Genomic DNA, 14107 nt, shown 5'->3' on the forward strand with positions numbered 1-14107 from the left:
ACCGAGGGAGGGAATGATGGAGACCTGAGAGACCATGCGGAACCTCAGTTTCTTGAGATAATTGTTGAGGCAAGGCAGGTCCAGGATGGGCCAAAGGCCCCCTTGGCATCTGGGATTAGGAAATATCATAAGTAAAACCCCTTCCTTCTCAAGTTTTGAGGTACCTCCTCCATGGCCCCCATCTGTAGGAGGGTCTGCACCTCTTGGGCTAGGAGTTACTCATGAGAAGAATCACTGAAAAGGGACAGGGATGGGGGTGGGAAGGAGGGAGGGAGGGATGACAATTGAAGGATATGATTGCCCACCACTTACCAGTATTTAGCACCCAGTGGTCCGATGTGATGAGGGACCATCCTAAGCTGAAGTGAGACAGTCGGTCCAAAAATAAAGGGGAGGCAAGATCCAAAGTAGGAACTGATATAGCACCCTTGGGCAAACCTTCAAAAGGCCTGCTTGGTCCCACTAGAGGATGTATGTGACGCCAGCTGAGAGGATTACACGGGTGGAAGCAGTTGACGGCGCTTGTAACCTCTACCCGTTCTTTTGTAGGGATCCTGTCTCAGAGGCGGAACTGAGACCCTCTAACTTTTTACCTCCATGTGCAGAATTAATTTTGTTATGTGCACCAATATGGAGGTGATGTAGCCCCATGTGGGTTGCACTCCACTACCTTCCCCCTTCTTGACTTTCTTCGTTACCAGCAAGTGCCCTCTGTTGGTGTGCTGCTTTTTATGCTTCTTCCTCAGCACTGGAGATGGAGAGCAGTGCCAGGAGGCGTGCAGTGCCAGAGGAGCATGTCGCACCCAAGCCGAAGTGCTCGATGCCGAATCTGCGCGGCTTGGTTCCAAAACCAGTCTAAAGAGTGGCTTCCATTAGGCGTTTGGGATCATGAGCTTTCGGATGCAATGAATTCACCCACGACGAAGTGGGTATTCACCCACGAAAGCTCATGCTCCCAAACGTCTGTTAGTCTATAAAGTGCCACAAGACTCTTTGCTGCTTTTACAGATCCAAACTAACACGGCTACCCCTCTGATACTTGCTTCCATTAGGATAGCCTTTAGTCCGATCACTGTGTCTTTCTTTGTGTAAGGCTTACAGTACTGACAAATATGACAGCAGTCTTTCACATGAGATTCTCCTAAACACTTCACACAACTGGAGTGCAGGTCCAGGCATAGGCTTGCCACAGGAGGTACAAGCTTTGAAGCCCAGAGACCAGGGCATGCTTGGGCCCAGAGGTGAAGGGAGCCCCTGAATGATAAGGGGTGGGGGTACTAACTAGCTACACTCATTTAGAATATATACACTGTAACTGAAATATAGACTAAAATTACGATACAAAGAATAAAACCTCTGGGAAGAACGTTTTGCCAAAGAAAGAGGAGCTGTTCCAGCAACCATGACAGGCGGTAAGAAGGAACTGAAAGGGTGCGGGGCTGGCAGCACCCCTTATACCAGCGCATAAGCATATGGCACCAGAAGGTGCTAGAGCCAGCCCAATGGATACCACAGAGGGAAAAATTTCCAGCAATATGCACATGAAATGGACATGAGCAAGCATTCGAAAAAGAACTATAAGCATAAGATGATGTACGCTAAAATTGGGCTTCTTCATTCTGACTTTAATGAACAAAATGCAACTTTAAATCTGAGCACCTATGGTGAACTCTGTCTTATTAAATCTAAAGCTGGCTGTTTTGGCAGCTCTTGTATTCTGTATTATCACCTTTTTTAAAGGCACAAAGCAAGAATAGAACCCATAATAGGTATCTTCATGTGAATCTATAATGGGCATTTTCCTGGAAAATTTGGAACCCTGCTTGACAACACAGCAATTGTTTTTAAATCTTCTAAAGTTCAATGGCTGCATTAAGATGCTAAAACAATAACTGAAGTAAAGTAACATTTTGTTGCTCAATAACAATGAACAACAATAGCAAATTATATACTATCAAGAAAATGACTGAAAAATCTAAGGAAACTGGAAGCAAAATCCTAACATGTAAGCCAACCTACTCTACACAAGGCAAGTCTACACTACAGTGCTACATCGGCACAACTGCATCGATATAATTTGTCTGATGAAGATGCACTATGCCGACGGAAGAGCACTTTCCCATTGGCATAACTACTCCACCTTAGTGACAAACATGACAAGACTGGTATGGAGATTTTGAGAATAACTTGGAAAAACTCCATCAGGTCTCCTGACAGAAAACTGTTCATAACTTTTCATATGAATAAGGACCAAACTGTTCCCTCCTCTTCTCTGGAACTCTGCAGTGATGTGGGGCAATAGCAGCAGTGTGGAACTGAGGTGCTCTGAGACACTCTGCTTATTCAGGATTAATGGCATCAGCAAACCTCAGAGAATTGAAGGGAGCACAATATGTAATGCTATTTAGATCTTTATGTGCCTGTCCTCTCCCCAGCACTCAAAGCCAAGTGTAAGGATGGAAAGCTGGCCTTGGGCTGTTGGGACTATGAGGTTTTATTGGATGAACTATCTAGACTCTTCTCTCTTCTTTCCCCAGGAAAGCACCTTAGGGGCATTAATTATGGCACACTTCTAAACATTGCATGTGAGCACTCATGGATGATGATGGTGCTGGAGAAATGGAAAGGTTCCCTTGTGCATCTATTCTCCAGTCCTCTCCCACACATCTAGGTAGAACAAGCAAAAGTTAGGCCTGGTCTACACTACAGGGTTAGGTTAATGTAAGCTGCCTTGCATCAACCTAACTGTGGAAGTATCATCACTTAAATTTGGCTCCCACTGACATAAGTGTCTCTCTATGCTGATTTAGTAACACCACCCCCCTGAGCAGCGTAGAGTCACGGTCAACATAATTAGGTTGACACTGCATCAGTGTAGACAGTACATTGCTTACATTGACTGCTACTGGCTTTCAGGAGCCATCCCACAACGTCCCATACTAACAATGCAATTGATACAAGTGCTCCTAGCGGGGACGCACACTGCCAACACAAGGAGCCAAGCATGCACACACACAAGCAATTTAATAACTGCGGTGGCTGTGTGCAGACATAAGTTAGGTAGGGTAGATATGTCCTTAGTCCTACATGTACTAACTACTTCCGCAAAAGGTAAAGCTCAAACTTTTTTGACTTGTTCAGAATTCCTTGACAGAATTATTGACATCGGCAACATGAGTCTTTTACTTTGTCTACTTAACACCAAGGAGGCAGTTACTATTTATTTTAATCTAGCTGTCCAGTGGATATTTTGTTGCAGTAACACCTTAGTTCTACAGATACTAAGCAAACAGATCCAATTGTACAGGCATTTGAATTTTTAGGAAAAGTGACTTTTTGACTAAATGGAAATTTTCACAGAAAATGTCTCCATTTCTCATTCTACAGGGGTTTTGTCAAAAAAAGGAAAACAAATTTTTTTGGTTTTCAGAATTTTCAATACCCCACCCCATTTCCCCAAAATGGTTAAAAACAAAATAATTTGGTTTTGTACATTTTTTTTTGAGGAGGGAAAAAATCATTTCCTCACCAGCTCATTAAAAAATACCTGAAACATCCCTCTCACCTAGCTAAGAAGCAAATATTCCTGACATTTGTGGGAGGAACTGATTGTTATCTCTTCAGATAGTAACACTACTTATACACTAAAATAGGCAGAACACGTTATTACTAATTTGTTCCCAGGTTACTTGAACAATAAACTGATTTTCTCAGTTCTATGCAAATCTCAACTCTAACATGCTCATGAGAGCTCTGTGCATAGGAGTAGAGATGGGTAATGAAACTGATCCACCATTCACATCTCAGAGGAGCATTCTGACTTCAGAAGATAGCATATTTGAATATAGAAATGGAATAAAGAAAGAATTCCTATCCCATCAAATAAATCTAAATGTCTTACATAACTACAATGGAACAATTCTAACAATAAATCCTAGAAGTATAATACAAAAAATACCCAAACAGTTGTCTAAAAATCAATCATATTCAATATCAAACCTCACATATTATAAAAGATATCCTCTATTTTTGTCCTGCTGGAGGAAAGATTTTTTTTAAAAAAATACACTATCTTAAGACATTAGAAAGTCCTATGTCTTCCAAAGACAAAAAAATAGGTTACTTATCCAACTAAACTTTGTTCACTAACTGTATGAGTTCCACAGAGCCACATGGCAGTGTGAATGGCCAGCAGCCAATGCAAAGGCTACATCATGAAGAAGAAAAAGTACCCTGCCCATCTCTAGTAAATAGCATCAAACAGGAAGGTTTCAGGGCTAGCTAGGTTATATAAAAAGGAAGATTTCTTCCCAAAAATCTTTTGACCACAATAACTGTTCCAGTAAACAATTTCCTCTCTTACAATTTAGCCAAACAACATGGAAATACTCTTCTTGATTTGTGAAACATTACATAGTTTAAAATACAGAAAAACTGACTTCTCTTCAACAGCAATTGAGGATATTTACTGACAGTGCAGATATTACATATTCTTAGAAGAAATACAAGAACTGCCTAAAAGATCTAGTTTCTTCATACCCTTCCTTCATTCCTTTCCCCAATCAAGAGGCTCTTACCACTCATTTCCATTCCATCTTCAATGCTCCTGGCTACCTCACCGTTTCCTACTTTAAAAAGAAAATGCACCTGATCGCCACTATTTCCAACCCTGTTGTGTTAGCTATCAAGATGGTAATACAAGTGAATGCTCTGTTCACAGCCCTTTCTGTATGATGACCTCTATACATACACAGGACTGCTGTTGCATCACTGATATCATATGTGTGAAGACCAAGGACAATATATGGTTCATGTTCATTACATAAAATGTAACAGTAGTTTTCCTTCCTTGCTTTAGTTTGACTTTTTAAAAGGTCACCGATATCTTCTCTCTCTACAAAGACTATTTAATTAAAACAAACCACACTGCCTCTATGTTTGTATGACCCACTGAGATAATGTATTAAAATGTGAGTTTAAATTAATATTGTCTCTGATGAAGCATACACTAATAAGAATCACAGATATTTTAACAGCTAATTTAAATTGAATTATCAAATATACAGGACAGAATTAATCCATCAGATTAAAATTCCAGTTACTTAATTGGTTTTCCTGATTTTATCTGCTTTTTCATGATCAGTGTTTTTATCCATAATTTTTAATCAGGGACAGTACAAGGCAAATGTGACAAAAGCATTAGGTATATGAATTTAAGATCCAAATCTGTACTAACAGGACAATTCTTTACTTTATCTCATCTTGTAAATACCATATTTTATGAATATTCATATTCCTGAATATTTTAATCATGTAGAAAATGTAAAACTACAGTCTGTTCTTTCAAACAAGATATGAGGTAAAAGTAATCCTGTTAATAAATACAAAGAAACACACATACTAATGCTTTTTATGAGTCTGTGAACAAAAATGACAAAAGCAAAGGTGAAATATTCTCGGAGTCTAATTCTCCTCTATAATACTGATTTTACATTAACGTAACTCCAAAGACCTCAAAGGAAATTATTCTGATTTACCCAAAATTAAGGCCTATATGTCCTCTAATTTAGACACAATAAAACACAAATACACTTGGGAGCAGAATCTGGTATTATTTTGTCAAAATAATTTACAGTTCCTAGCAGTTATTAGCAAATGCATATTATATGCTGAATAGCAGCACCGTCATGTTACAGAACACTTGGAAACACGTCAAGCATAATAATGTTTGTTTAATCTGTTTTGAGAATGATTCTGCCTTCTGACAGGTAAGCACAACTCCCATTGACTTCCATTTGCTGTAGTATGGCCAAGTTTGCCTGTGTTTACCTGAAAATTTCCTTTCTCCAAGTTTACAGGATTTACAGATCAGGATCAGCCTATCTGCAGCTCTGGGGGAAGAACCAGCCTCAATATCACTGGCAGGAAGGATGATAATCCAGCCTCTGAAGACACAGCCAATTTGAAATGATTTCCACAATAGACTGAAATAAGAGCTATTCAGACATTTTCTTCAGGGGGCTCAAGTGGGTGTTTTGTGAGAACGTTAAGAATCAGATTCAGGCCTCTCTGAATCTAAACTTGCCGGGGAGGAGACAGGGGAGCTGAGAATGTGTTTGATGACTAGGAGAGATGAGGGCCTCTTTTTGCTCACTGTTCTATGTACTAAAACCAAGTGACGACTTGTCCTTCAGTGGAAACACTGATGCCCCAATAAGGCCCTTCTGCAGGAATTCCAAAACATGGCTGATGCCAGAGAATTGTTGTGGTCTATATGTCATTAGCTCTGAATGTCAGCCATGTTTGCATATACTTAGTGTAGGAAGATTCTTTCTTTAAATCTAGCAGGGTGATGATGGCCTTTCCAGACTATCCTCTTTCTCAGATAGCAAACCACTTAGGCAAAATTTAGTCTGTCTGGTTTGGGCCTTGAAACTAAAAGGTCTCCCTTAATTCAGCCATGCAGGACAGAGGTAACACCAGAAAGATGAGTAAGTTTAGAAAACACTGACTCCAGTGTAGTGCTCTCCCCACTGTCACTCACTCATTTTCACCGGGCTGGTACAGGGGGTTGGGGTGCAGGAGGGGGTGAGGGCTCCAGGGTGAAGCCAGAAATGAGGGTTTCAGGGTGTGGGAAGAGGCTCTAGGTTGGGGCAGGGGGGTGGGGAGGAGGGTGCGTGCCCTGGGGTGGGGCCAGGGATGAGAGATTTGGGGTGCAGGAGGCTGGGGGGTAGGGCCAAGGGGTTCAGAGTGTGGGGGGACTCCAGGCTGGGGCAGGGGGTTGGGCTCTGAGAGGGGGTGCGGGATCTGGGAGGGGGTCTGGGTGTGGGAGGGGAGTCAGGGCTGGGGCAGAGGGTTGGGGTGCGGGAGGGGGTGAGGAGTGCGGGCTATGGGTTGCGCTTACCTCAGGTGGTGCCCAGGAAGTGGCTGGCATGTCTCTCTAGCTCCTAGGCATGGGGTGGCCACAGGGGCTCCGCACACTGGCCGCACCCACAGGTGCCGCCCCCGCAGCTCCCACTGGCCGCGGTTCCTGGCCAATGAGAGCTGCAGAGCCAGCACTTGGGGCGGGGCCAGTACACAGAGCCCCCGTGGCCACCTCATGCCTCGGAGCAGGAGAGACATATCGGTCACTTTCAGGAGCTGCGCAGAGCTGGGTAGGGAGCCTGCCAGCCCCACGCCAACTGGACTTTTAAACAGCCCAGTCAGTGGTGCTGACCGGAGACACTGGGTTCCTTTTCGACCGGGTGTTCTGGTTGAAAACTGTATTTTTTCTGCATCATTACACCTGGCAACCCTAACTCAGTTACCTGTGACCTTTAATTTTACTTAATACTGCATGGCATTTTGGTTTAAAAATTGGCACTATAGGATATCGATATAGCGCTCATTAAATTAATTAAAAACTGGCTAACTGAGAGAACTGAAAAAGTAGTTGTCAGTGGGAAAAAAATCACTGAATGGGAGTGTCTCTAGTGGACTTCCACAGGGACTGGTACTAGTCCCCATGCTATTCAACATTTGCAGCAATCATCTGGAAGCAAATATAAAATTACTGCTGATTAAATTTGCAGATGACACAAAGATTGGTAGAGTAAATAACGAGTACAGGGTAGTCATACAAAGCCATCTGGATTACTTGGTGTAAACTGGGACCATTCAAACAAACAAAATGTGTTTTGATACACAGCCAAATGCAAAAACTATACATCCAGGAACAAGGAATGCAGGCCATACCTACAGACTGAAAGGTTGTAACCTGGGCAGCAACGACTCCGGAGACAAATTAAGGTTCATATTGGACAAGAAACTGAAATGAGCTTCCAGTGCATTGCTGTGGCAAAAAGAGCTATTGCGATCCTTTAATGTATAAACGGGGAGTAGTGAGCAGGTGTAGGGAGATGAATTGCCTCTATGTAAACAGAATTGGTGACACCGATACTAGAATACTGCATCCAGTTCTGGTACCAACATTGTAAAAAATTGAAATGATGCATAAAAAATCCACAAAAATTATTCAAGGGCCAGAGAAAAAATGTCTTACAGTGAAAGACTTAAAGAGTTCAATCTGTTTAGCTTCTCAAAAAGAAAACTAAGAGGTGGCTTGATCACAGCGCCTAAGTATTTTCTTGGAGATAAACACAGTATGCTAAAGGGCTCTTTTAATCTAGCAAACAAAGGCTGAAAGCTGAAGCCTGACAATTTCAAACTGCAAATTAAACACAATTTTTTAACAGTGAGGATGATCAGGGCCAGCTTCAATTTTTTTGCCGCCCCAAGCAAAATAATATTCCCGCGCCCCACCGGCTCCGCCCCAACTCCACCCCTTCCCCACCCCATTCCAACCCCTTCCCCAAATCCCCAGCCCCGCCTCCTCCCCCGGGCACACTGCATTTCCCCATCCTAGCCTTCTGGGAGGGAGAGGGGAGAAGCGGAGCGGCGGCGCTCTTGGGAGAGAAGCCGGAGATGAGCTGGGTCAGGGAGCAGTCCCTCTGCCCCCACAGGGTTACTTCCTGCGGCCCTCCCCACACCCCCCACCGCCGCAGCTCACCTCTGCTCCACCTGCTCCCCTGAGTGCGCCACCGCCACTCCGCTTCTCCCCCTTCCCTCCCAGGCTTGCCGCAAAACAGCTGATTCACGCAGCAAGCCTGGGAGGGAGGGGGCAGAAGCAGAGCGGCAGCGCGCTCAGGGGAGCAGGCAGCAGTGGAGCGGAGGTGAGCTGGGGGGAAGCTGTTCCTCTGCCCCCCTCCCCCCCCCCCCGGGTTACTTCTTGCGGCCCTCCCCGCACCCCACACAGCCGCAGCTCACCTCCGCTCAGGGCCGGCTCCCAGCTTTTTTTTTTTTTTTTTTGCGCTTGGGACGCAAAAAAGGATCCGGAATGCCGCCCCTTGGAAAGTGCCAACCCAAGCACATGCTTGGAGCGCTGGTGCCTAGAGCCAGCCCTGAGGGTGATTAACCTCTGGAACAAAATACAAAGGGAAGTGACAGATTCTCCATTTCTTGATGTCTTCACATCAAGATTGGCTGTCTTTCTGACAACATGCTTCAGGTCAAACAAGTTACTTGGCTGAAAATAAGGTTATTAGGTGAAACTTAATTAATGGCTTGTGATATACAGGAAATCAGAGTAGGTGATCTAATGGTCCCTTCTGAATCTATGAACAATCTATGGGGGAAAAGATATAAGTCAACTTAGATTCAGAATCTCACAGGGAGGGAAGGTAAACTCTTGTGCCCATCTCCTCTCTCTCTTTTGAGGACTGAGATTGTCCCAATCCCTTTGCTCTGTAACAGAGAAGAATGGGAAGGGACTATGAAAAGGAAGTTAATGGGATGCTCACCCTTTTTTGGGTGCCATCTCTGGCAGCATCTCTTTTTGTAACCCATTTTACTTTATTTCACAGCATCACTTGACTACAAGGGGAAGTAGAAGAACTCTCTTGAACTCCTTGAAAGAAGCAGCAGATGGAGGAGTGAGAGCAATGTTTGCTCCTCATACAGTTTTATCCAGCTGTCTTCCAGAGTCAGCCCCCTCTTCTCCTGTAGCCATCCCCACATCTGAGGCTCCTTTTGGGGGATGTGGGAAAGGTACCTGAAGTCAATGCTTCTCAGGGGGATGACACTGAGTCTCAAAGGAAGGGTCCAATCTTCCACCTTCCTGGAGAAGACAGTCTAGTTTTTGCTAGCAAAGCAAAGAATATCCCCACTGATGGAAATCCAAATTCCAACCCAGAATATACAATGGATAGCATGGAGCACACTACTGCAGGGTGAATCCCATTTGGGCTCAGTTTACTGAAAATGAAGACTGGGAGGGGCACTGCTACAAGAGCAGGAAGGGAACAAAGAAGCTGGAGGAGAGGGTCCAGGTCACTGTTCACATTCTCCCCATTCCTCAGCATCTGAACTGCAATCACCACCCTCCCTTTGTATTGTCATCGCTGCACCATAATCAGTGACAGACTGGCATTTGGGCACAGCCTATCCATGTCCTGTGAAGGACTCCTAACAGTGCTCCCCGCAGAGAGAGGAGTAGGGAAATGTCATAGGCTGTCAGTTACTCCTTCTACTTCCCTTGTAGTTTTTGATCGTGGAGCTGGCTCCTTATTATATTAATGAGAAAAGACCCACTGGAGAGTAAACCCACTACTATCCCATCCTTCTGCAGGAGCAGTGATCAAAGAGCAGTGATCCAAGAGAAAAAAAAAGGTCCAAACTTCACAGGGGAAATCAGCTTCCAGCCCAGTAAAATCTAATGGGTACCCTAGGGCACTCTAAAACTTAAGACCTGAGAAGCCTAAAAGCTGAAGAAGTCTCTGGAGGAGGACAAAGTAAGCTGGAGACACTGTCTTGACTGAGATCTAGGAGGTTATCTGGTCTGGCCCCCTACTGCACAGTCCTAGCTTTCTGTCTGGTTGTTCAGAACTATCCTCCTTCCACAGTCACTTGTGAGGATGCAAGAAATCTACTCAGTGGTCAATTTACTTCTATCGCTAAAATGAAGTTTTCACTATGTACCAAAGCATTTAGAATTAAGACTATATTGTTTAAGGCAACAGTTACGGAGTATCAGAAAAAGTCATTTTCCTGCTAAGGACATATTTCCTGCCAACATTCAGAATCAACTTCCAACTGGGGAGAAAGGTGACGTGATCAAGCACAGTACATTCAACAAATTAAAAATACGACTAATCAACCAATGTAGGAAGTAATAAACATGGAACTTTACTGCAGGTTTAGAAGTACACATGTTTAAGGAAACTACAAACACACACTTATTTCAGTGAATTGCTTAGCACAAGAGCCTGCTTCTGTTAATGTCTTTTTGGTACTACTACAGTACAAATATTTTCAAATCACCCACTCATAATATTCTGAAAATCAGAAGGATGCCTTAGGAAACTATGTAGATAGAGAAAGAAATGCAGGAGCTGTCATGATGCTAGATTGGGGAGCTGAAACTAAAAGAAAGCAAAAATACTCCCTCTTTCCCATTCATCACTTATCTAGGGGCTAATCAATAATGCATCACACAAGAAAGGAGAAATTAAAACAAAAAGGCGCAAAACCTAATAAAAGGAAAGATTTACAGAGGGTCAGCAGCAGCCCACAGAATTCTTCTCTAGAGAGAAGAGCCAATTATTCAACTTTCACTTATAATATTGACAAAAGGCATGAGAGTGGCTGCCAGATAAGCCCTACTCAAGGAGATGGTAGAATTCCTGGCACCCCGCTAGCTGTTACGCTGCATGGCCAAAGCCATCATGAAAATGCCTAGAAGGTTTCTTTCCCACTAAGGATCGTCTGAAAATTAACACATTCATATGCACTTAATATTATAGCTACAAGCTGCTTAGATGCAAGAAGTGCATTTTATGTCCTTTATTTTTAATCTGATGGCACAAACTAAGGAATTTATGAGAAAGGACATTGACATTAGTACATGCTCTGTGCAGTTCTCTAGAATGATCTCTCGTTACACACAAAAAAACCAAAACAAAACACTGATGAGGCACAAACAAAAAGACTACCCTTTATAACAGTTGTAATAGTGATGCAGAATAATCATTTGAAAAGGCATGCAACACCACATCACAAATTCCAAAGATTAAAAAATGCTCTTTCACCCACAAGTTTTTAGTCGTCTACACATAAGTTCCAATTCATGCCTGAAAGAATATTACTACTTCTGGGCAAATTATAATACTTAGTACACTGGACCCTCTCTAGAAAGCACATCTATATAGCGCAAATTTGCTTATAACGCGGTCATGGCCATGGATCCCAAATTTAATTACTTTCATTGGAATTCATGTTAACATGGTCCCCACGTTAACACGGTGCTGCACATGGATCCCAAATCCCACGTTCTAGCGAGGGTCCACTGTACTTGTATAGAGCTTTTCATGTTCAAACAGCTATACTAAAACTGACTGCTCCCCATAAAACCCGTGGGGAGGGGAGAAGAGTGGAGGGGGGGGTAGTACTACCTTCATTTAATAAAGAGGATAAAGATCAGCTGGATAAAACTGAACCCAGACCTGACGGAGATTATGCTTGTGGAAAGAGCACTTTGAAGTGCTTCCCTCCTGTGTAAAATCTGAGGACATCTGCCCCATGATTGTCAAATCAGTCCACAGCCCTGGAATACTTTGGGTTCAGTGCTATAGGATGCTCAAATAGTTACGATAGCAAATACACCTGCTAATTTGTGACTGGCCAGAAGATTGAATCACAGACTTTAGACACAAATCTAGCCACAGTTATCCACACATTCATATCTAGAAATTATGACCTTAACACAGCTCCAATTAGTACAAAATGTAGAAGCCCCTCTGCCTACAAACACAGGTGACTGAACATATCACCCTAGTGCCTCGCTCACAGACACATCAATGGAAGAGGCATGATAATAATGCAAGAGATCCTGGCTCCCCTTCTCCATGCTCATGTCTCTAGTCTAGACTATGTTGTATCATAGGATCTTGTCCACCTGTCTGGCTTACTTTTCCTTTTCTGACTGCAATTTCATGATGTGACTTTATTAACTTTAATGCTCATACTCATGACAAATTATTGGGTCACTGGAATGACGACACTGCAGGTAGCTCCTGCCCTGTTATTTCTCTTCTTCCCTGCCCTCTCCTTACTTCTCACTCTGCTGCTCCTTTATGAGCAATTGATTGCCAAGTGACATTCCAAATATAAATCTCCTCTCCTCTTCACCCCTGTCCTGAATTGATTTATATTTGCTTTGGCAATCCTGTTAGTTGAGTTCAGATAGCAAATAAGCCAAAAATATAAAGGGGTATACAGAGAGGAAAATCTCTGGTTACTCATAGATGTAACATTATTACAAAAATTACATTAAAGAAGCATTAACGTTACAATGACAGCTGGTCAAAACATGGAACTTTTGTTTTGCGGGAAATTTTCAAATGTATTTTAATTCTGCATTGGATTAAAAACAAATGTCAAAGATTTCCCATGAAATGGAATATCTGAAAAAAATTCATTTCAGAAAATTTGTTTCAGAATTTTAAAATTTAATTTCATATTTGATATTTTATTTTATGGGTTTTTCATTTTTTTAACATTACTTCATGATACCGGTGCACTACTACTACTATATGCATGGTATAACATAATACGACACCATAGTTGAAATATTCTATCACTTTTATTTTATTTCATTTAGGACAACCTTTACTTAGTACTGATTGAAATATCTTATCTTCTAGATCAAAGGGTCTCCTGTTTGTGTAGTAATGAAACAATTTAACAACAGCCAATACCCTAGGGGTAAGGGCACTCACCTGGGAGGCAGAAGACCCAAGTTCATGAATCAGGCAGAGCAGGGCCTTGACTTGGGTCTCTCACAATCCAGCACCCTGGTCACCCCTGGGGATAGTTGGTGTCTCTCTCTCTCCGCAAAAAAACTTTGAAAGGGCTTAGCTTCACCTCAATGTGGAGTGGGACATTTTTTTGAAATCTCAAAACATTTCATTGGACAGGCAAATGGTTTCCTTCCCAGCTCTACTCCTCACCCTCTGCATACCACCCGAGCTGTTTCATTCTTCCCCAAACTGCCTAGGTACAGGCAGAGGGAGCACTGTGAGCATAGAGAAGAGAGAGTCTCCCTGCTCTCAATTCTAGCGCCTGTGCCGAAGTGCCTTCAGCAGCAGTGAGGAGCAATAGCAGCAAAAATCCTGCTCATCTCTGGTCTGGAACCTGCTCAGTGAGCTCTGTGGGGGTAAAGCATATTAATTGGAGATGGAATGTTCACAGAATTTTGCTGCCAGCTGCTGACAAACCTTTTCTGAGTGATTTTCAGAAGCATATTATTAGGCCAAATGTGAATAGATTATCACAGGGACAGCAAAATGCATCATATAAGATCCAAAGATTAAAAAATGCTCTTTCACCAACAAGTTTTTAGTAATCTACACATAACTTCTAATTCAGGCCTGGGTCTTTATCTTGCCAAATTTCAAGTCCCTGTCTCCCTGCTTTGGAATATTAGCTCTTCCCACTGAAACAATTTAAGAATTTTTTTAACATAGGTAAAACAAAAGTATTCCCCCTACTCTTCTCCAACCTCATGCAGCCA

The 14107-nt window shown here is 42.8% G+C and overlaps 1 protein-coding gene across 7 annotated transcripts in view; it reads right to left on the minus strand.

Annotated features, from left to right (window-relative positions):
• CDC42BPA (CDC42 binding protein kinase alpha) overlaps positions 1–14107 on the minus strand; it is a 334994-nt gene that overhangs the window by 259053 nt on the left and 61834 nt on the right. The window lies entirely within an intron of this gene.

This window comes from Mauremys reevesii, linkage group 3 (genome assembly GCF_016161935.1).
Source record: "Mauremys reevesii isolate NIE-2019 linkage group 3, ASM1616193v1, whole genome shotgun sequence".
Taxonomy (NCBI): Eukaryota; Metazoa; Chordata; order Testudines; family Geoemydidae; genus Mauremys; species Mauremys reevesii.